This window comes from Centruroides vittatus, unplaced genomic scaffold (assembly GCF_030686945.1).
Source record: "Centruroides vittatus isolate TY-2023 unplaced genomic scaffold, ASM3068694v2 scaffold_1172, whole genome shotgun sequence".
Classification (NCBI taxonomy): Eukaryota; Metazoa; Arthropoda; class Arachnida; order Scorpiones; family Buthidae; genus Centruroides; species Centruroides vittatus.
Genome location: NW_027122672.1, coordinates 421,749 through 442,845, shown reverse-complemented (window position 1 = coordinate 442,845; position 21,097 = coordinate 421,749). Strand labels below are relative to the sequence as shown.

General features: G+C 39.5%; 1 long non-coding RNA gene and 1 pseudogene across 1 annotated transcript; both read right to left on the bottom strand.

Moving 5' to 3' along the window:
* Positions 1-9,860: 9,860 nt before the first annotated feature.
* LOC136986816 (U6 spliceosomal RNA) lies at positions 9,861-9,961 on the bottom strand (annotated as a pseudogene).
* A 4,156-nt stretch (positions 9,962-14,117) lies between these two features.
* On the bottom strand, positions 14,118-15,109 carry LOC136986764 (uncharacterized). The gene is made up of 3 exons (XR_010882527.1): positions 14,734-15,109; positions 14,572-14,644; positions 14,118-14,282 (listed from the first exon to the last, which is right to left on the bottom strand). It is a non-coding gene; the product is annotated as an uncharacterized lncRNA (long non-coding RNA).
* Positions 15,110-21,097: the final 5,988 nt, after the last annotated feature.

The window sequence follows — 21,097 nt, the reverse complement described above, 5'->3', positions numbered from 1 at the left end:
TTTACCCCTACGGGCTGACTGGGATCTTCCTTCTTCGTTCTTCCGGGCGGACTATGGATCTTCCTTCTTCACCCCTACAGGGCTGACTCGGATCTTCCTTCTTCGTTCTTCCGGGCGGACTATCGATCTTCCTTCTTCACCCCTACGGGCTGACTCGGATCTTCCTTCTTCGTTCTTCCGGGCGTACTATCGATCTTCCTTCTTCACCCCTACGGGCTGACTCGGATCTTCCTTCTTCGTTCTTCCGGGCGTACTATCGATCTTCCTTCTTCACCCCTACGGGCTGACTCGGATCTTCCTTCTTCGTTCTTCCGGGCGTACTATCGATCTTCCTTCTTCACCCCTACGGGCTGACTCGGATCTTCCTTCTTCGTTCTTTCAGGCGAACTATCGATCTTCCTTCTTCACCCCTACGGGCTGACTCGGATCTTCCTTCTTCGTTCTTCCGGGCGTACTATCGATCTTCCTTCTTCACCCCTACGGGCTGACTCGGATCTTCCTTCTTCACCCCTACGGGCTGACTCGGATCTTCCTTCTTCGTTCTTCCGGGCGTACTATCGATCTTCCTTCTTCACCCCTACGGGCTGACTCGGATCTTCCTTCTTCGTTCTTCCGGGCGTACTATCGATCTTCCTTCTTCACCCCTACGGGCTGACTCGGATCTTCCTTCTTCGTTCTTCCGGGCGGACTATCGATCTTCCTTCTTCACCCCTACGGGCTGACTCGGATCTTCCTTCTTCGTTCTTCCGGGCGGACTATCGATCTTCCTTCTTCACCCCTACGGGCTGACTCGGATCTTCCTTCTTCGTTCTTCCGGGCGTACTATCGATCTTCCTTCTTCACCCCTACGGGCTGACTCGGATCTTCCTTCTTCGTTCTTCCGGGCGTACTATCGATCTTCCTTCTTCACCCCTACGGGCTGACTCGGATCTTCCTTCTTCGTTCTTCCGGGCGTACTATCGATCTTCCTTCTTCACCCCTACGGGCTGACTCGGATCTTCCTTCTTCGTTCTTCCGGGCGTACTATCGATCTTCCTTCTTCACCCCTACGGGCTGACTCGGATCTTCCTTCTTCGTTCTTCCGGGCGTACTATCGATCTTCCTTCTTCACCCCTACGGGCTGACTCGGATCTTCCTTCTTCACCCCTACGGGCTGACTCGGATCTTCCTTCTTCGTTCTTCCGGGCGTACTATCGATCTTCCTTCTTCACCCCTACGGGCTGACTCGGATCTTCCTTCTTCGTTCTTCCGGGCGTACTATCGATCTTCCTTCTTCACCCCTACGGGCTGACTCGGATCTTCCTTCTTCGTTCTTCCGGGCGTACTATCGATCTTCCTTCTTCACCCCTACGGGCTGACTCGGATCTTCCTTCTTCGTTCTTCCGGGCGTACTATCGATCTTCCTTCTTCACCCCTACGGGCTGACTCGGATCTTCCTTCTTCGTTCTTCCGGGCGTACTATCGATCTTCCTTCTTCACCCCTACGGGCTGACTCGGATCTTCCTTCTTCGTTCTTCCGGGCGTACTATCGATCTTCCTTCTTCACCCCTACGGGCTGACTCGGATCTTCCTTCTTCGTTCTTCCGGGCGTACTATCGATCTTCCTTCTTCACCCCTACGGGCTGACTCGGATCTTCCTTCTTCGTTCTTCCGGGCGGACTATCGATCTTCCTTCTTCACCCCTACGGGCTGACTCGGATCTTCCTTCTTCGTTCTTCCGGGCGGACTATCGATCTTCCTTCTTCACCCCTACGGGCTGACTCGGATCTTCCTTCTTCGTTCTTCCGGGCGTACTATCGATCTTCCTTCTTCACCCCTACGGGCTGACTCGGATCTTCCTTCTTCGTTCTTCCGGGCGGACTATCGATCTTCCTTCTTCACCCCTACGGGCTGACTCGGATCTTCCTTCTTCGTTCTTCCGGGCGTACTATCGATCTTCCTTCTTCACCCCTACGGGCTGACTCGGATCTTCCTTCTTCGTTCTTCCGGGCGTACTATCGATCTTCCTTCTTCACCCCTACGGGCTGACTCGGATCTTCCTTCTTCGTTCTTCCGGGCGTACTATCGATCTTCCTTCTTCACCCCTACGGGCTGACTCGGATCTTCCTTCTTCGTTCTTCCGGGCGGACTATCGATCTTCCTTCTTCACCCCTACGGGCTGACTCGGATCTTCCTTCTTCGTTCTTCCGGGCGTACTATCGATCTTCCTTCTTCACCCCTACGGGCTGACTCGGATCTTCCTTCTTCGTTCTTCCGGGCGTACTATCGATCTTCCTTCTTCACCCCTACGGGCTGACTCGGATCTTCCTTCTTCGTTCTTCCGGGCGTACTATCGATCTTCCTTCTTCACCCCTACGGGCTGACTCGGATCTTCCTTCTTCGTTCTTCCGGGCGTACTATCGATCTTCCTTCTTCACCCCTACGGGCTGACTCGGATCTTCCTTCTTCGTTCTTCCGGGCGTACTATCGATCTTCCTTCTTCACCCCTACGGGCTGACTCGGATCTTCCTTCTTCGTTCTTCCGGGCGTACTATCGATCTTCCTTCTTCACCCCTACGGGCTGACTCGGATCTTCCTTCTTCGTTCTTCCGGGCGTACTATCGATCTTCCTTCTTCACCCCTACGGGCTGACTCGGATCTTCCTTCTTCGTTCTTCCGGGCGGACTATCGATCTTCCTTCTTCACCCCTACGGGCTGACTCGGATCTTCCTTCTTCGTTCTTCCGGGCGTACTATCGATCTTCCTTCTTCACCCCTACGGGCTGACTCGGATCTTCCTTCTTCGTTCTTCCGGGCGGACTATCGATCTTCCTTCTTCACCCCTACGGGCTGACTCGGATCTTCCTTCTTCGTTCTTCCGGGCGGACTATCGATCTTCCTTCTTCACCCCTACGGGCTGACTCGGATCTTCCTTCTTCGTTCTTCCGGGCGGACTATCGATCTTCCTTCTTCACCCCTACGGGCTGACTCGGATCTTCCTTCTTCGTTCTTCCGGGCGTACTATCGATCTTCCTTCTTCACCCCTACGGGCTGACTCGGATCTTCCTTCTTCGTTCTTCCGGGCGTACTATCGATCTTCCTTCTTCACCCCTACGGGCTGACTCGGATCTTCCTTCTTCGTTCTTCCGGGCGGACTATCGATCTTCCTTCTTCACCCCTACGGGCTGACTCGGATCTTCCTTCTTCGTTCTTCCGGGCGGACTATCGATCTTCCTTCTTCACCCCTACGGGCTGACTCGGATCTTCCTTCTTCGTTCTTCCGGGCGGACTATCGATCTTCCTTCTTCACCCCTACGGGCTGACTCGGATCTTCCTTCTTCGTTCTTCCGGGCGAACTATCGATCTTCCTTCTTCACCCCTACGGGCTGACTCGGATCTTCCTTCTTCGTTCTTCCGGGCGTACTATCGATCTTCCTTCTTCACCCCTACGGGCTGACTCGGATCTTCCTTCTTCGTTCTTCCGGGCGTACTATCGATCTTCCTTCTTCACCCCTACGGGCTGACTCGGATCTTCCTTCTTCGTTCTTCCGGGCGGACTATCGATCTTCCTTCTTCACCCCTACGGGCTGACTCGGATCTTCCTTCTTCGTTCTTCCGGGCGGACTATCGATCTTCCTTCTTCACCCCTACGGGCTGACTCGGATCTTCCTTCTTCGTTCTTCCGGGCGAACTATCGATCTTCCTTCTTCACCCCTACGGGCTGACTCGGATCTTCCTTCTTCGTTCTTCCGGGCGTACTATCGATCTTCCTTCTTCACCCCTACGGGCTGACTCGGATCTTCCTTCTTCGTTCTTCCGGGCGTACTATCGATCTTCCTTCTTCACCCCTACGGGCTGACTCGGATCTTCCTTCTTCGTTCTTCCGGGCGTACTATCGATCTTCCTTCTTCACCCCTACGGGCTGACTCGGATCTTCCTTCTTCGTTCTTCCGGGCGGACTATCGATCTTCCTTCTTCACCCCTACGGGCTGACTCGGATCTTCCTTCTTCGTTCTTCCGGGCGAACTATCGATCTTCCTTCTTCACCCCTACGGGCTGACTCGGATCTTCCTTCTTCGTTCTTCCAGGCGAACTATCGATCTTCTTTCTTCGCCTTATCGTGTTGACTCGGGTCTGCTATAAATATGTTTCAGTTGATCAGGAGCAACTCTATTTTTAATTTCCTATAAATGAAAAATAACAACTTACTTAAGTTTATTTTTAATGAAAACTATTTTGGAAAATGTCATAAAAAAGAAAAACGAGAAAATTTCCTCTTAATGCAAGTTAAATGTTTTGCAGTGTTATTGCAGAGGTATTTGCATACCTTGCAAAGCATGGAGTAAGTATACACTATATTTATTCCATGCTGCGAAGGTGATACGTTGCAAAATGCGCATGACGTAACAGTTACATGGGGTTTCTTTGAATAAAAGTGGTTTTGATCTGTCTGTTATTTCTGTTAAAAAATGATTGGGCCTTTTTGGTAAATGTCACAAATTGTAATCTCTGCTTTTTTATTGAGAAAATAAAATTATTTATTTAGCTAATTTTGATTTATTTTATATTTAGCTTTTCTGGTTAGCTCACAGATGGTGGTTTTTTCGCTGTATAAGCGTGTTTTGTGTTTTTCCATCTTGGGAAACTATCCATTGGATTGACGTAGAAATTAAATTTTTGTGTTTTGCTTTTAAGTATGGAGGTTACACTTCTTTGTTTTTTCCTGGATACTTATGTTTATGATTTAAAATTTTTAAATATTTAATTGTTTTTCTAATCAATTTTGTTTATGTAATATTGTACTTAGTTAATTAGTTTATACCTAGCAAGAAGTTTCTTAATTTCCACAACAAGACATTATGTCACTGAGAATTATTTATTCACTTTAACGAACGTTTTCAACCTGTTCTACACGTCATTTTTATTATTATTTTTTTAAATCTACGGAACATTGATAAGTTTTTTTCGAATATAAGAATTAAGAACACATTTAAAATATAAAAATTTTTGGAATATATTGCAATATTATATTAAACTTGTAATAATCTTTTATGGTAAGAATACTGTTGTAATACCCGCATCGTGTTTGAAATAAGTATACTTAATAAATGAAGTGACAGGCCTAATACTTAGTACGGGTTACCGAACGTTTATTTTATGAATTATGTAAAAAGCGGTGACTAAAGATACGGTTTGCTATGCAGCTCGTTCGGAACGAAAATTATTTTGTTACACGAAGGACGAGAACCTAGCTTACAAGGACCTTTTGTCTGGGGCTCTAGACCATCGCAGGTTCGGCCGGGTGGTAAGAAACACAGCCCGATATATCCGATTTACCCACAAAAATTCTCGAGTTTCTTAGCCCACCCGGATGCGATACCCGGTCTTCAGAGCCATAGGTTGATGTCTCAACCGCTCTGGTTTCATCAAAGGCTATTAGTACTTTTTTATAGAATTAAACCGTATCCTCGAACTCTTCACGTAGACAGCCAGACGGTCGAACCGTAAAGGTGAAAGCCTACCACTCCTGAAAACCCGGAATGGAATCCGGAGATAAGGGAATTTCATAAGGGAAATCTATTTTGTTTCTTCGGCACAATGAAGTGCAGTCGATTAAGATTCGTGCTGAAGAAACAAAGTAAATAAGAAGACGCAGTTTCAAATTTAATCGGGGAAATCCAATAAGGGAATTTTGTTCCCTTGAGGAAACGTACGAAAATATTCCGATAATTTTCATAATACTTATATTAAATAAAGTGATTTACCCGTAATACGAATTTGTTTAAAATGGATTCCTTCTATAATAATTTCTTGTGAATTGGCTAATGTCGTCTTCCAAATGTTTCATTTCGGGTTTGTTTCCTTTACTGAAATACCGTGTTTCTGTCTTTCCCTTTTCCCTCGATTATTCTGAAAGTTCTCGGGGTTTTTCTTCCGTTATTTCTTCTAAAACAAGAAAAAATTTCGGCATTTTCCTTGGAAAGCGCCGGCGATACGAAAATGGAGTTTGGATTCAGACCAACAACAATGGCGTTTGTATTGTTGATTCGGTAACAATCACGGATAAAGCTGAAATTTAATTGTTGTCGTCGATGACGTTTGGCGAATGACGTCATGAGCCGTGTTGGCCAATTAGAAAAGTTTATAATATACAATAGCTTAACTTTTGCAAATTATTATAGAGATTACGGTAACAAAATATTTTTGCTCGCAATTTGTGTTTGTTTTGAAATATCCGGCCGAAATAGACATAAACTACTTTATTTATTTATTTTTTTTTCTAAATTATTTACTATAAAGTTTAAAACTATTTGTATTATATATTTAAATATTTTATAATAGCATAAGACTTAATAATGTCTATATTTATTTAATTCAATTAAATTACCAATTGAATAAAAATACTTCATTGTGTTATACTTATCTGATTTTATCATACTTATCTGAGTTACAAAAGCCAAAAGTTACAAAATATTTTGAGAAGAGAAGATCAACTTACAGTGTTCTTTCACAAAATTCGATGCACGCTCATCAGGCATAATACAGTCAGTCTTTTCCATAGTGCTCCTAAGCCAGGTGTTCACTCTTCGGGGAGCGTACTGAAGGATTGTTCTACGGTCGCCGTAGTGCATGGAATTGTGAATGATTTTCTTATGGCAGAAATATATATATATATATATATATATATAATAATTTAGTCCTTTGACCGGTGTGCTTGTCTCTTCTTTCTCTGTAAAACGCAAACGTTTTCGAACCTCGTTGGTTCTTCGTCAGGCGTAACGGAATTCTGTTCGACAAAATTTTAGAAAAAATTTGCATTCTGGAACGCTGTCGCGTGTAGCCGATGTCGTCATATTAGACTTGCGCGATGTGAGTATAGCGCTACGTCAGGGATCTGTTGAGAAAGGCTTCCCAAGCCGATGATAAGATGATCTCCTTTTTAAAATTGATGCAGTGCGTGTTACTGCGGGTGTTGAGTAAGATGTATATAGCTTCAAGCCATTTGAGGTGATCTTGTCGAAACGTGGGGTGAATGATTACGGCACGGGTGAAAAGAGGCTCTATTTCTGGATCGGATGAATAGACTGCTAGGGCGGTGTTTTGTCTATGGTGTAATATGTCCGCTTTGTGCTCTTTGATCCTCGTCTGTATGTTGCGTTTGGTGGATCCGATGTAGATGGCTTCGCTGTTATCTCTGTGGTCGGCGATGGGTATAGAGTATATTCCCGGAAGTCTGTTTTTATCTGGAGCGTCTTTTCCGTTCCTAAGCCACTCGAAAATCGTTGGGCATCTTTTGAAAGCTAAGCGGATATCCTTTTTCTTCGCTATTTGGTAGTATATGGTCTTCAGTGCCGGATTGTAGGTGATCGGTATAAATTTAGGTGGGGAACCATTGGAAGGAGGGGTGTGGGTGGAAAGAAGCCGTAGTGCCTCAAAGTTGTTTTTGCGTGCAATGTTGTGATATCCGTGTTGTTTAGCTATATTCTTGATGTGCCGCATATTAACAACTTTGAGGACTACGGCTTCTGTGCACCGAACCGGTCCTTCAAGGTTTCCCACCTAAATTTATACCGATCACCTACAATCCGGCACTGAAGACCATATACTACCAAATAGCGAAGAAAAAGGATATCCGCTTAGCTTTCAGGAGATGCCCAACGATTTTCGAGTGGCTTAGGAACGGAAAAAACGCTCCAGATAAAAACAGACTTCCGGGAATATACTCTATACCCATCGCCGACCACAGAGATAACAGCGAAGCCATCTACATCGGATCCACCAAACGCAACATACAGACGAGGATCAAAGAGCACAAAGCGGACATATTACACCATAGACAAAACACCGCCCTAGCAGTCTATTCATCCGATCCAGAAATAGAGCCTCTTTTCACCCGTGCCGTAATCATTCACCCCACGTTTCGACAAGATCACCTCAAATGGCTTGAAGCTATATACATCTTACTTAACACCCGCAGTAACACGCACTGCATCAATTTTAAAAAGGAGATCATCTTATCATCGGCTTGGGAAGCCTTTCTCAACAGATCCCTGACGTAGCGCTATACTCACATCGCGCAAGTCTAATATGACGACATCGGCTACACGCGACAGCGTTCCAGAATGCAAATTTTTTCTAAAATTTTGTCGAACAGAATTCCGTTACGCCTGACGAAGAACCAACGAGGTTCGAAAACGTTTGCGTTTTACAGAGAAAGAAGAGACAAGCACACCGGTCAAAGGCACTAAAGTTGTTGGTTTTCATTTATTTTCACTCCGGTGTTGTTCCTTTATATATATATGTTTCGTTAAACCGGTCAACGACTTCTATATCTCTTAATTTGTCTTCCGATAAATTCTTTATCCACAAATTATACCATAAGTCCAGTTCTCGGATGTCATCATCCAACTGATAAAAATTTGTAAACAGTTCTGCGTTCTAGTGTAAATCTGTGATACTCATTTTGTTCATGTATAAAGGGTTTTGTTAACGCAAAAGCTGGGGTATTTTCTTGGGAAAATCGAATATTTAACTATGATGTAAGCGAATCCAGGTAGGGTTTAATGACGGCCGGATGGCCGAGCGGTCAAGGTGGCAGCTTACCGCTCTGGGGGACTCGGGATCGAAGCCAATCGGGTTGAATAATCCCCAGGAATTTTTCGGGAGTGGTCCGTTCGGATATGTCGGGCCCCGTCCCTCACCACCCGGTCGCCCCATCGTGGGCCTGGCCGAACCCATAATGGGCCTTCTAAAAGAGGCCCTCTTAGTGCCCACCGGGCGGAAAGAGTTAAAAAAAAGATATGGTTTAATTAGTAAACGTCGCCAGTATATAGTCATTGTCTGATGGCGGATTGCTCTTGTGTTTTTGCCTATGAACAAGACGTAGAACACAAATTTCTAATTCCATTACCATGTTTGCGCTTTTTTAAGTAATTTGCCAGTGATTCGATCTGCGTCTTTACGGTCGTTTTTAAGTACGTCGAGGATTCCTGTAAAGTGTTCTCCCACCATGATGACATACCATGGTGTTTTCTCGCAAGGCGTTAACTACTGGTTCCAACACTGCTGAGTATTTTGCAATAGAAATTAGCGCAACGATAAACAATGGTTTTGTAACTGCTGAATGCAACTGGTATGCAGATTTTCTTGTCATAATTTCCCTCCGTGAATAATTGTCGTAACGCTTTCACAAGCTCTGGGAAATTTTGAGATTGAGTTTGGGGCTTGAGCAATGAAAATATAATGCTCGAGAATATTTCTTCCTTTAAATCACTTGTACACCACCCTCTTTGCCTGCCATTGTAGAGCAGCCAGCGAAACCAAATTCAACGCAATATTCTGGTGGAAGATTATAACTACCTATAAAATTGTCAATTGCTTCTGCGATTGATGAAGCATCTTGTTCTTTTAGTTCCACAAAACCTACAGATTATTCTCGGATTTTTCCTTTTCTTTCATTGTAGAGTCGCAAACCAATTGATACGTCTGTGCTGTGTGGAGGGAGGGAGGGAGGGAGTAAGTCCAATATCACAACACGTGGAATATGTAACACTCGTTTGTTTCGCCCAGAAAGTGTACTCCTTGACGTCAATATGACCTCATTTTTCGGTTTGTTCATTGTAAAATTGAGGAGATGACGTCAAATTGACGTTAGAGTGTACATTTTTTTTAATGAAAAGAACGTGGCTATTATTAATTAGAAAAACATTTTAAATTAATTTTATAGAATAATGAGGTGTTTGTTGTTTGAAATAAGTTAAAAAATTCAACAATGAATTTCGTTTGTTATAAATCTTTTATTGTAAATAATGGCTTTTTCAACAATAAGAAGTAGGTCTAGTACTATCCAATTACACCGCAAATCGCAAGACCCAGGGAAGATATAATAGGGAACACTTGACAATTTTACGTGTCATCCTTGCACAGGGCACGCTAATGGTCTCTGTATTGTTCCGATTTTAGAATGGTCTACCGAAGGTGTACCAATTGATTACTCATAATTCTATTAATTATTCACATTCATTATTTCAGGTATCGAACCAATTGACAGTACTTTGACGATACACGTCATCCTAATTTTATCTTTTGGTCTTCGACTTACGAGTCACCCTGTGTAATGAAAGTAGTAGATAAATGTCAGTTATACCTTCTAATTAGACGCATTGTTCTGTAATTCATTTATCTACTACAAATGCATGTTCTATATATATATTATATAGAATTTTTAATAAAATTCGTAATGTATTGGCAACGGTTTATATCGGAAACTATCGCGATTCCAGTTTTTACCGTAATGGCGATTCTGTCTAGTCATTACGGGGTTTCTGGACAAACAAAAAAACCCACGGAGAAGAGTGAGACCTTGACGATGGTTCCGTGGCTTCTAATGGAATTTCATTTCCTGTAACTAACTTCACTCGACAGAAGCACTCGAAAATATTTTTAGAATTTGTTCCTTTTTCGGGATATAATTGATAGTTTTATTTTTATTTTGTAATCATTTTTAGGCATGAAAAACATTAATTCGTTAATTGTCAACGTTTGTTTACCCCGGAAAGTCAACCGTGCAAAGGAAAAATAAAATTTTTCGCATTAAGTATAAATCGAACTTTTTGCTAAAATAAATGCGTAAAAATAATTAAAATTTAATAATTATAAATATTAACTTCGTAATTTATAAAATTATTATTTAATTAATAAAACGAATTAAATTCTCAGAAAACAAAAGGAAGTTTTCATAAAGCCACTACCCATTTCCGTCTCCAGGTGGTGTTCTATATTTCACGATGGTAGACTCACGTGGTATACTTTACTGTATAGTGTTTTGTAAAGCATCCTCCAACCAATCAACCGACTATAATAACAACAACAGCGGATAAGTTAATATTTATTACGATGTTAATCTTTAGTACTACCGCATCAATTTTATACGCGATTTCCAGAAACACGTTGTAATCGTGGGCAAGAAATTGAAATTTAAATTTAAACAGTCGAAATGAGTGCATTAAAAGCAGACAGGAATTGTAACGAAGAAAAAATCATCAAAATACATCCTGTAGTTCATCCAGTTCTGTTCTGAGAGGAAACAATTAATAAAATTAACACTGTTAGTGGCAGTGGTGTTCCTATTCGGCCAGAATTTTTACGTATGTGTGTTCTGGCATAAAAGCATAAAACAGAAACTGAACTGAAAGCTGATTTCTGATTCAGTTTTCTGCCACACAATTTTACGCATGTGTTCCTGGCCTTAGATGTAGAAAATCAAATACTTGTATAATTTCACAATGTAACACTTTCGACTGGGATACACTTGAGTAGGCCTACAGTGAAACCTCGGTTTTCGTTGACTTCGGTTATCGCCGGTTTCGGATTTCGTCGATTGTTTTCGGACGAATTATCGACGAAAACCGAGGTATCACTGTACTATGTGTTACCTGTCGCAGTAATGATGTTGCTCGTCTATTTGACACTATATCATTGTCGCAGTAATTAAGGCAATACAATATTTGCTTCTTTAATTATATGAATTATACAACGATCTAGAATATGCAATATAGTGGCTAAAGCGACGCCATCTTTGAGAAAAATTGAATACACGTCGGCCATTTTCCTTTTGGTCTAGTGAGCGTGGCATTTGTGTTGTGTGTTAAGGCAATGAGCTAGAATATTCCAACTCGTCGATAGTACCAGTCGTTGCCACAAAGAGCGCTGTAACAGCCACTCTATGTAGTATATTTGTGGTGGTTCGGAAGGAAATATTTGCGAGTCCGCGAGTAACGGTAACAAATAACGACACGGAGAGAAAAATTACACAATGAATACTCCTTTTATTTCTTCCGAACGCGGTTCTTTTAATTCACGGATCCCAACTCGATATAGTTACTTCTATAACTTTACAGGGGGGAAGGCAGGTCACTTTCTGTTACTTCACATATATGCAACGCGCGCGTAACACAAATGAACATGAAGATAAAACAAAAGGGGACCTAATAACTAATTTACAACTAACCTTATAACTATCTTAGAACTAACAAAGAAAAGGAATGGATAGACTAAGAAAAGTAGAGAAAAGGCAGATAGGAAGTACCCGGGCCCAAGTCGTGTAGTTAACGTCCTTGATGATTTTTACGCTCACACAAAATCGTAGTAGTTTCGCTCTACTCCTCCAGTAGCTCTATGCCTAGATTCTTCGGTTCTCTCGATGCCTTAGAGGTCTTCGTAGCCTCCTTTCCTCTCTGGTCTCGGTAGGTTCTCTCTCAATTCGTATTCCCCTTTCTTTCTCAGTCTGGAGCACTACTTACTACGTCTGTATCCTCCGATGTCCAGCCAGAAAAGTGTCTCCTTTCTTTTCTTACGCTGCCTTGGGCCTATACTTTCTTTGTCCATATCCTCAATTTCGGGGAAGTCTTAATCTCCTCCTTTGTTCGACACTTGGTTCTTGGAAAGGGCAACCCTTTCCCTCGAGCGGTAACGGTTCACGTATGAGTCGCTTTGAGACAATGGGAAGGACGTACGAAAGTAAGAATGAGAGAAGAAAATAGAAACGAAATACAGAACTTATGAACTCTATATATATAACTAAAATATGGCTGACGGCCACATATTCTAGATTAGTGATTCCCAAAGTTTTTTGATCCACCGCCCCCTTTGTTCCATAAAGTTATACCCAACGCCCCCTAACCCATTTTCTCTTGTGTGAGAAAGGATTGGAAATATTCTTAGGAAAACTTTTCTATGAATCTCACACTTTGTGCCCTTACCGTACATTGTTCTCAACATCTGGAAACCATTAAACGCAATGTTTCCTCTTATCCATTTAACAGAGGAAAGGGAACAGCTGTCAGTGACCCCAACTTTTGCCTTTGGTCACCGTTCAATACCCTGCCTCCAGCGCCCGTATAGATTTACTCACCGCCCACAGGGGGGCGGTAGCTCCCACTTTGGGAACCACTGTTCTAGATCGTTGGAATTATATTTAATTTATTTTTTAATTTTTATCCAACAGATGGCGCTACATGTAAAGGTAGTGAGTCTGACGTAAACAGAAATTAATTAACATTGAAATTCATTCACTAATTTGGGGTGGTATTACGACATTATCTAAGTTAGAAGTATGTTGACCTAACTGTCGAGTTTGATAACAATTGATCGAACGGCTTAGGAGTGCATAGCCAACAAACACCCTCATTTTAAATGTATATAAAACTTTATTCATATAAAAATATAACATCGTCATTTATATACATATATAAATAAAGATATTTTTATTTTGTCATTCATAAAAAAATTATGATAAAAATGAAAACGCTGATATTTCTGACAAACAAAAGAGCTCAGAAGATCACAATATTTCATTAAAAACGCCCTCGTTTAACTGATATTAATATTAACACGTAATACAGTACTTTTAATTGTGATCGTTAGTTAATTATTGATTGCTTTAATAAACATATGTCTTAGTAACGAAAAAGAATAGTATACTTTTATTAACTTTTAAAATTTAATACTATGTTTTGCATTGTCCTTTGTTTCGTTTAGCACGAATTCATGACACGGTACTTTTCGGAACCTAACTACTTACACGAGAGATGTGTATTGCACTAGTAGAACTTTTCAGCAAAGCATGTTTACAAGATACACATGGTATACTCCACAACGGTGTAATACCATGGTTCTCAATCTTTTTGAAGTCAGGGAACACTAAACTTTGACATTTTCTTCCGTGGAACACTTAAAATGCATAAGCTTTAAAGCAGAGGTGGCAAACCTTTTTGAAATCAAGAGCGCACTCGGTCTAGTATATGACGTCATTAACATTTGCTGATTACTTTCCCGTACAAAAATTATTTTACATTGTATTGATTTTTCTTTTGCAACAATTTTAATTGTATATTTGATTTATTCACGGAACACTTGAAGTTCCTGCAAGGAGCACCCGTGTTCTGCTGACCACAGATTGAGAACCACGTGTGTATTATTTTGAAGTGGGCTTCCCTAGTCTCTGCAGAGGTCCATAGTCTAGTCAGCCTCGTGAAAATGCAGCCCTCATCGAAAGGGAAGTTATTGCAAACAATAAACAATAACTTTTTCATATGACACAATGATAATTATATAATTGACAGAAATCCATACCTTAAGTTCATACAATACTATATTTATTTTGTTTTATCATTTTCATTAGATACATTCGCAGATATCCTGATTGCAGTGTCCAAAATATTTTCCTTTTTCAAGGCATTCTCTATCACACTCGAGAATCGCAGTAGCTTCTAATAGCATCCACTGTCATTTCGGAAACGAAAGCTTTAAAAAATTAGAATATAGTAATTTAACAATTTTGAATGATAAATAATTCACTATTTTGATAGGTTAAATTATTTAATGCAGAAATCGACGTGAATATCACCCCGTTTTATGATTAATCCGACGTAAAACGAGTCGATCTATATCATACATTCCCTAAAATAAGACTTTATTATATAATGCTACACAGAAATGAAAGAAGGCATTTAATTACACGTTTTAGTTATAATTCTAATTCTTTCCATTAACCTATACATAAACCGCGTTTTAAATAATTGAATCATCTTACCATTAATCACAGTCATAGCGAGAAGAATTAGAACAATTCTAGTAGAGATTATGGCAATTCGATTTCTAGTTAACTATAATAAAATAATTATATAAAAATGTAAATATATGTAAAAATAAACAACACATACAGAAACGCATAGAGAAACACAAACAAATCTACACAAAACAACTCTAGACTATGTTCTGATGGATCCAGGATCGAATCCAGGCGAGCAACTCTACAGGAAATTTTCGAGAGATGGTCGTGCTCCGCATCATCCAGCCGCTTTATTGTGGATCTGGCTGATTTTTTAATCATACCCATCCCACGATGGGAAGAATTAAAAGGACCTCTTAGTTCCCACAAGGCTTGAAGGATTAAATATGAAAATAAAAATACACTGATAAACACGCACAGGTCCGCATATGTCGGACCCCATCCGACCACTGGTTGTCTCATTGTAGGTGTGCCCGTGTGAGCGCTAAGATAGCCTTTTTAGCAAACCCATTATGGGCTTGTTAAAAGGCTATGTTAGTGCCCCCCACAGGGCACTATGTATTCTGTACTATTATAATTGTATAAAGTATATACTTTAAAAAATTATTTCGTTATATAAATGTTAAAGTATAATACAAATGCAACATATAGTACTTACAGTTACCGATTGATCTACGAGTCGTTGTGATCAGTTTAAGGCTTCTATATAAATGAATTTACAGCTATAAAATTGTCAAATCAGCCAATTAAATAAATATAAAATGAGTATCTGGATAGCAAATGTCTGGTTTACTAACATCTGATTACAAATTAATAAACCTGTAAGAAAATTATTGGTGGAAAAAACATAAATGTATTTATTCTGTAATTGTTCCCATTATTTTAATATACAATAATGGAAATATGAATTTAAAAAATTTGGGGTTTTTTTTCGTATATAAGAATGTTATTGTGTGTGTGAGAGGGAACGATTTTGTTCTCACAATTTTGAAGCTTAATAACTTCTGCTGCCTTTTGTCAAAAATTTCTGAAATTGTGCAGGGAGGTTTGCGTATTGGGGGATTGATGGTATTGAATTTCGGTGGTTAAAGGTTGAGGGAGTGGGGAGATAGAGAGGTTTCGTGTCATTCTCAAATGGAGTCGGACTTAATGAAGGTTTCACTCATTATTAGAATTTGCAAATTTTTACAAACCTCATCTCTACCCTGAAAATTAGGCTGTGTGTGTTTTTTTTAAACTCTTTCCGCCCTGTGAGCACTAAGAGGGCATCTTATAGACGGCCCATTATGGGTTCGGCCAGGCCCACAATGGGGCGACCAGGTGGTGAGGGACGGGGCCCGACATATCCGAACGGACCACCCCCGAAAAAATTCCTGGGGATAATTCGACCCGTTCGGATTCGATTCCGGGTCCCCCAGAGCGGTAGGCTGCCACCTTTACCGCTCGGCCATCCGGCCACGAAGGATAGGTTGTAACTTGTCAACGGGCGCATTGCAAACACTTGTGGAGTTTGTATTGTGTTCATTAAGGACCAGTGCTGCCGTTTCTAGGGTAATTACCCTTTTCTAGAGTAATTTCAGCCTCTCAGAGTAATGTTTCGGGTAGTCTTATATTTAGGATAAAACTACCCCGTGTTCTGATGCTATTACTCATCGCTCCACAAGTTTCGCTGGAAAAAGTTTTAGCTTGAAACCATTCTGTTTTTTCCTATAACTGGAGGGTTTTAGAATAAGACAACAGAAGCCAAAAATAATGCAGATTGATGCTAGGTACAGTACATGGATGTACACTGTACAGTGATACCTAGGTTTTCGTCGATAATCCGTTCATAAACCATCGGCGAAAATAACTCTGCAACATTCTCGATTTTCATAAAAATGACTGATTTATTAATAAAAGTTCCTGACAAACTAATTATTTTTAGTAAATTAGTTGTTAGAAAACATTGACGTCTCAAACACTGTAACAGATTTTCCTCAATGATTGAGTAACAAAGTTGAAAAGTAACAAAGTAACAAAAGTAACATTTCTGTATGTGATGAATAATTTTGTTACCTACTTATATAAGACGATTGAAGATAAATAAATCATAATGAAAAAGAAAGTTTTATTTTTTTATCATCACCTCGTTATTAGTTAACATCCAGAACATGTGGTGGCTTTTAACCACGATAAATCCGTCTCACAGTGGTTTTTAACTTTAGCAGATGATTTTTATTTCATCGTGTATCAAGCACCTACAAGTAGTTAGACCTTTAGCACTTTTTAGCAAAAACAAAAGAAAAACAAAATGTGTATTTTTCTCCATACATTTTTCTTTTAAATTTTTTTAAGTATGAAAATTAAATTTCTAGGAAAACTTATAGAACTAATGTTGTACAGCATTAAAAATTGTAAATAAAAATGTTTCGAGACTAGAATCCATATTTTAAAGTTACGAACCACTGTGCGTCATATCACCCTCTATCGTGGTTGCATTAGCTAACTTTCAGAACGCGTTATGGCTTTTCTTAATTACCACAACGCGTCGTGGTCAAATATCATGAAAGCCACAACACGAATTTCGCTTTGTGGTCTTTTTCACAAACGGCCACAAAGCGAAATTCGCGTCGTAGCCGTTTTTTCGCTCAATGAGCGATTTCGGTCTTTGAGCCTAACACACACACACACACACACACACACACACACACACACACACACACACACACACACACACACACGCACACACACACACGCACACACATATATATATATATATATATATGTGACAGAAGGAAAATATAGCGATGGGTCAGAAAATAAGCTGCCAAAATTTTTTTTATTTTTGGATTCGGAACCTTGAAACGTCGAAAAATGCAAAAATTTCCTGTATGTATGGCTGTGTATTTAGGGGAGGTTTAGTTCGATTTTGTTCATCCACTTTGAAGCTTGATAACTCTTGCTTTTTGTGGAAAATTTCTGAAATTTTGCGGGGTGATTTGAATAATAGGAGAACTAATGCAATCAATTTTGTTGGTTGAAGATAGAGGGGGTGGAACTTATTGAAAATTTTACTCGTATAATTTTTTATAAAACACATCTGTACCCTAAAAATTAAATTTTTTTGTCATTTTATAATAATTAATAATATAAAATGGTTTTAAATAAAATATAGTAACAGATGGCGCCACACAATTTTGAAATATTTTGTCGGGAATGTTACGCAACTCGTTGCTGAATAATTTTAAATTTTCTAATTACTAAATATAGTCAATCATTCATAATATAATAATAATATTAATGTAATACACTTACAAACACATTTTTAAATGTGTTATTGAAACATTTTATGACAAGGAAAATTGTACGTGAATAAAGGAATTTTGGGGCACTACCAAGGGAATTATGGTATGTCTGGTTGGCAACATTCCAAGACAGATTTGGGGACCGTAGGAAGAAGACAACAGGTAAAACAAAGGAGGGAGACGAAAGAAGAAAGAGAGTGACAATTTGTTGCCCAGTTGTAAGAAAAATAAAAAGAAAAGGTCAGTATTTTCATATTTAATCTTGTTAATGTATGTGATTGATTTCGAATACGAACGAGAGAATAACACAATAGAATGACAGTGCAACACATATAGCACGTGCTATATGTGCTGCACGTGGTCTTCGAGTTCCAGTTGAATTTTCTCCCTTTTCCTTTCTTTATTTACTTATATTTTAAGAGAGTACTAAAGGAAAAGAAAAACAAAACCTGGTGATATGCTTCCAACTATTCTTTTCTTACTTATTTGTGTAATTTCAAAAATTGGTGATATAGTTTACGTTTGTAAAATAAAAATACGTGTTTTTAGTAATATTTAGCTAGTCTATCAATTATTGGTTCTTTTAAAATCGTTCCTTTCTTTTATAATATATATATTTTTTTACTATTTCATAAATGTTTTGTACGATACGATCTTCGAAAATTGGTGTTCTTTCTTTGCGCTCATGTATACAGTAACGCTATTTCTTTCTTTTGCGCGAGCCGAATAGACCCCGAGCGAGCTTTAGTTCTAAATTATGCCGCTGCGGCAAACAGCGCGAATGGTCGGCATTCGATTTGTGGTATATTCTGGTCATAATTGCGTTTTTCGATCGAATTATAAGAAAAACATGGTTAAAACGTGTTCATTTTTTATGCGCTCTCTAGAGAGGGGTGTATAACCTAAGTTAAACCGGCATGACGGTTTTTACCACACGAAAATATTTGATTTCATGGTGTCCCTGGATAGACGAACGTCCCGGACAAATTTCGAAAATACAGTAGCACTTTAGTGTCATACTCAGTACGGTAAAGAAAGAACACGAATTTCCATATATGGAATACTAAAAATATAGATAGGGACGCTTTTAAAAAGGACCTAATAATTGATATACCGCCTAAATATTATTAAAAACGCATATTTTTATTTTATGAACGTAAACTAGGGCATTACCCAAAAATTTTATACTTACTAATCTATAAGTTTGTTTTTAGGGCCCTAATGTAGGGCTGACCATAACATTTACAATCCAACCAGGGGCATATTTCAGAATCCGTTAAAATGGGATGTAAAACTGACTGAATTTTGGTTATTGTTTTAAAATTTATTTATTTATTCGTTGATCTATAAATTGATGCTATTATATTGGCGCGTTAAGGAAGTTGCTCTATTCAAAAATTGATTTACAAAGAAATATTAAAAACACAAAACCGCGAAAGTTTCTAATAGGAATAGGGTAAAACTATAGTTTCTTACCATTAAGTATTTTCTTCTTATTTTTGTTTTAACAAACACATACGCGATGTAAATTTCCATAACACGTATAATTATTTGGTGCTGACCCATATAAAAAGCGCTACAAACAAAAATCGATGGGACTACTTACCGACTGTGCACCGTTCGGGCCTCCATTGCTTAAGCGAGTTTTCGTCGTGGAGAAGCACGGCGGACGCGTACAAAGCGTATCACGTGACCCACTTCGACGTCATTCTGCACGTAACTACCTAAAGTTTACTTGTGTAGTAACACAAAAGTTATAATAATGTACAAATAATTTTGGTACTTTTATAATATGAAAGCTCCAAACAATATCATAGAGAAATTCACTTAGTAAGATAAAGCATGAAAAATGAAGTTCAGAAGGAATAAACGAACGTACACATGTACGACAGAGTTACGTTACAGAGCCTTTTCCCGTGTAAGTTAAACATTGTGTCATTTGTGTACTGATTCAAAACATTTTAATTTAAAAAAATTAAAATAATATATGCTTTACCGTCGGAAATGTTACGTGACGACGATTCTAGGTAGTCACGTGACGGAACAACGTCGAAGTCGATCACGTGATACGCTTTGTACGCGTCCGCCGTGCTGCTCCACGACGAAAACGCGCTTAAGCAATGGAGGCCCGAACGGTGCAGAGTCGGTAAGTAGTCCCATCGATTTTTGTATGTAGCGCTTTTTATATGGGTCGGTTTTTAACCCATAAAGGCCGGTTCATAGTAAAATGTTACGCTCATCTAGTGCGACATCTCTAAACTTTCAGAAAATAGTTTTTATTAATTTAAGGCCCACCAGTAACCGGGTAATTAAGAACTTTTAGCCCGGGATTAGTGTTTCGGTTGAATTTCTTTAATTCTTTTTTGTTTTTTGTATGTAGTAAAGCTCAGATATTTGTTATTGAAGTCTATAAAAAAAATTTTTGAACTACGTTGGATGGATTTTCGGGTCTTATACATAAATATAAGTACTGTAGAAGCATAGAGAATATAAGAGAGTGAGTATGTGTGCGCTCACGCTTATTATTATTATATTAAACTGTATGTACTTTATATGTATTATGATAGAAAACAGTAAAAATGCTCAAATTGCAATGTATTATGAATTGCATGCAGTTTATTTTTAAAATGCATATCCTCTGTTTTTTTTTTAACGCTTCAACGTATCCTTTTGTTTTCTTCTGTTTGCGAATAAATGGTTACACGATAAAATATCTACATTAATATTTATTTTCGAGTAATAATTGCTTCGTAAAATAATTTTCATAATCATGATAAATTTTACACTATATAATTAATCATAATTTATTTTATGCAGAATTTCGAGTGTTGGCGAAAGAATCGAAGATAAAAATTCCAATTTTGTTCCGTTAATAAATCACACAAGCGAATCATGTTCTTCACTCGAATCTTCTTGTGTTTAATTCTTCAAATCGTCCTCTTCGAGGTAACGGTCAGAAGAGCGAAAACACCCGAAAACTCGGAAGCCATTCCACTTAACCGCCTGAACGCCATGGTCAAACAATACAACGCAAAAGTACACAAAGAGGGTTCGTGCTCGAAACCCGTGGCCAAATTGATTCCGGTGGGCACTTCTCCGGGAAAAATCTACGTTCCTCACTGCGCCATACTCCACAGATGCTCGGAGGACACGGGGTGTTGTCACGGCAGCAGAAAGGTGTGCCAAGCCAAGAAAACGAAGAAGGTCAAGCTTCCGTTCAGAGTGTTCGAGTTACTTATTAATGGCACGTACGATGGAGGTAA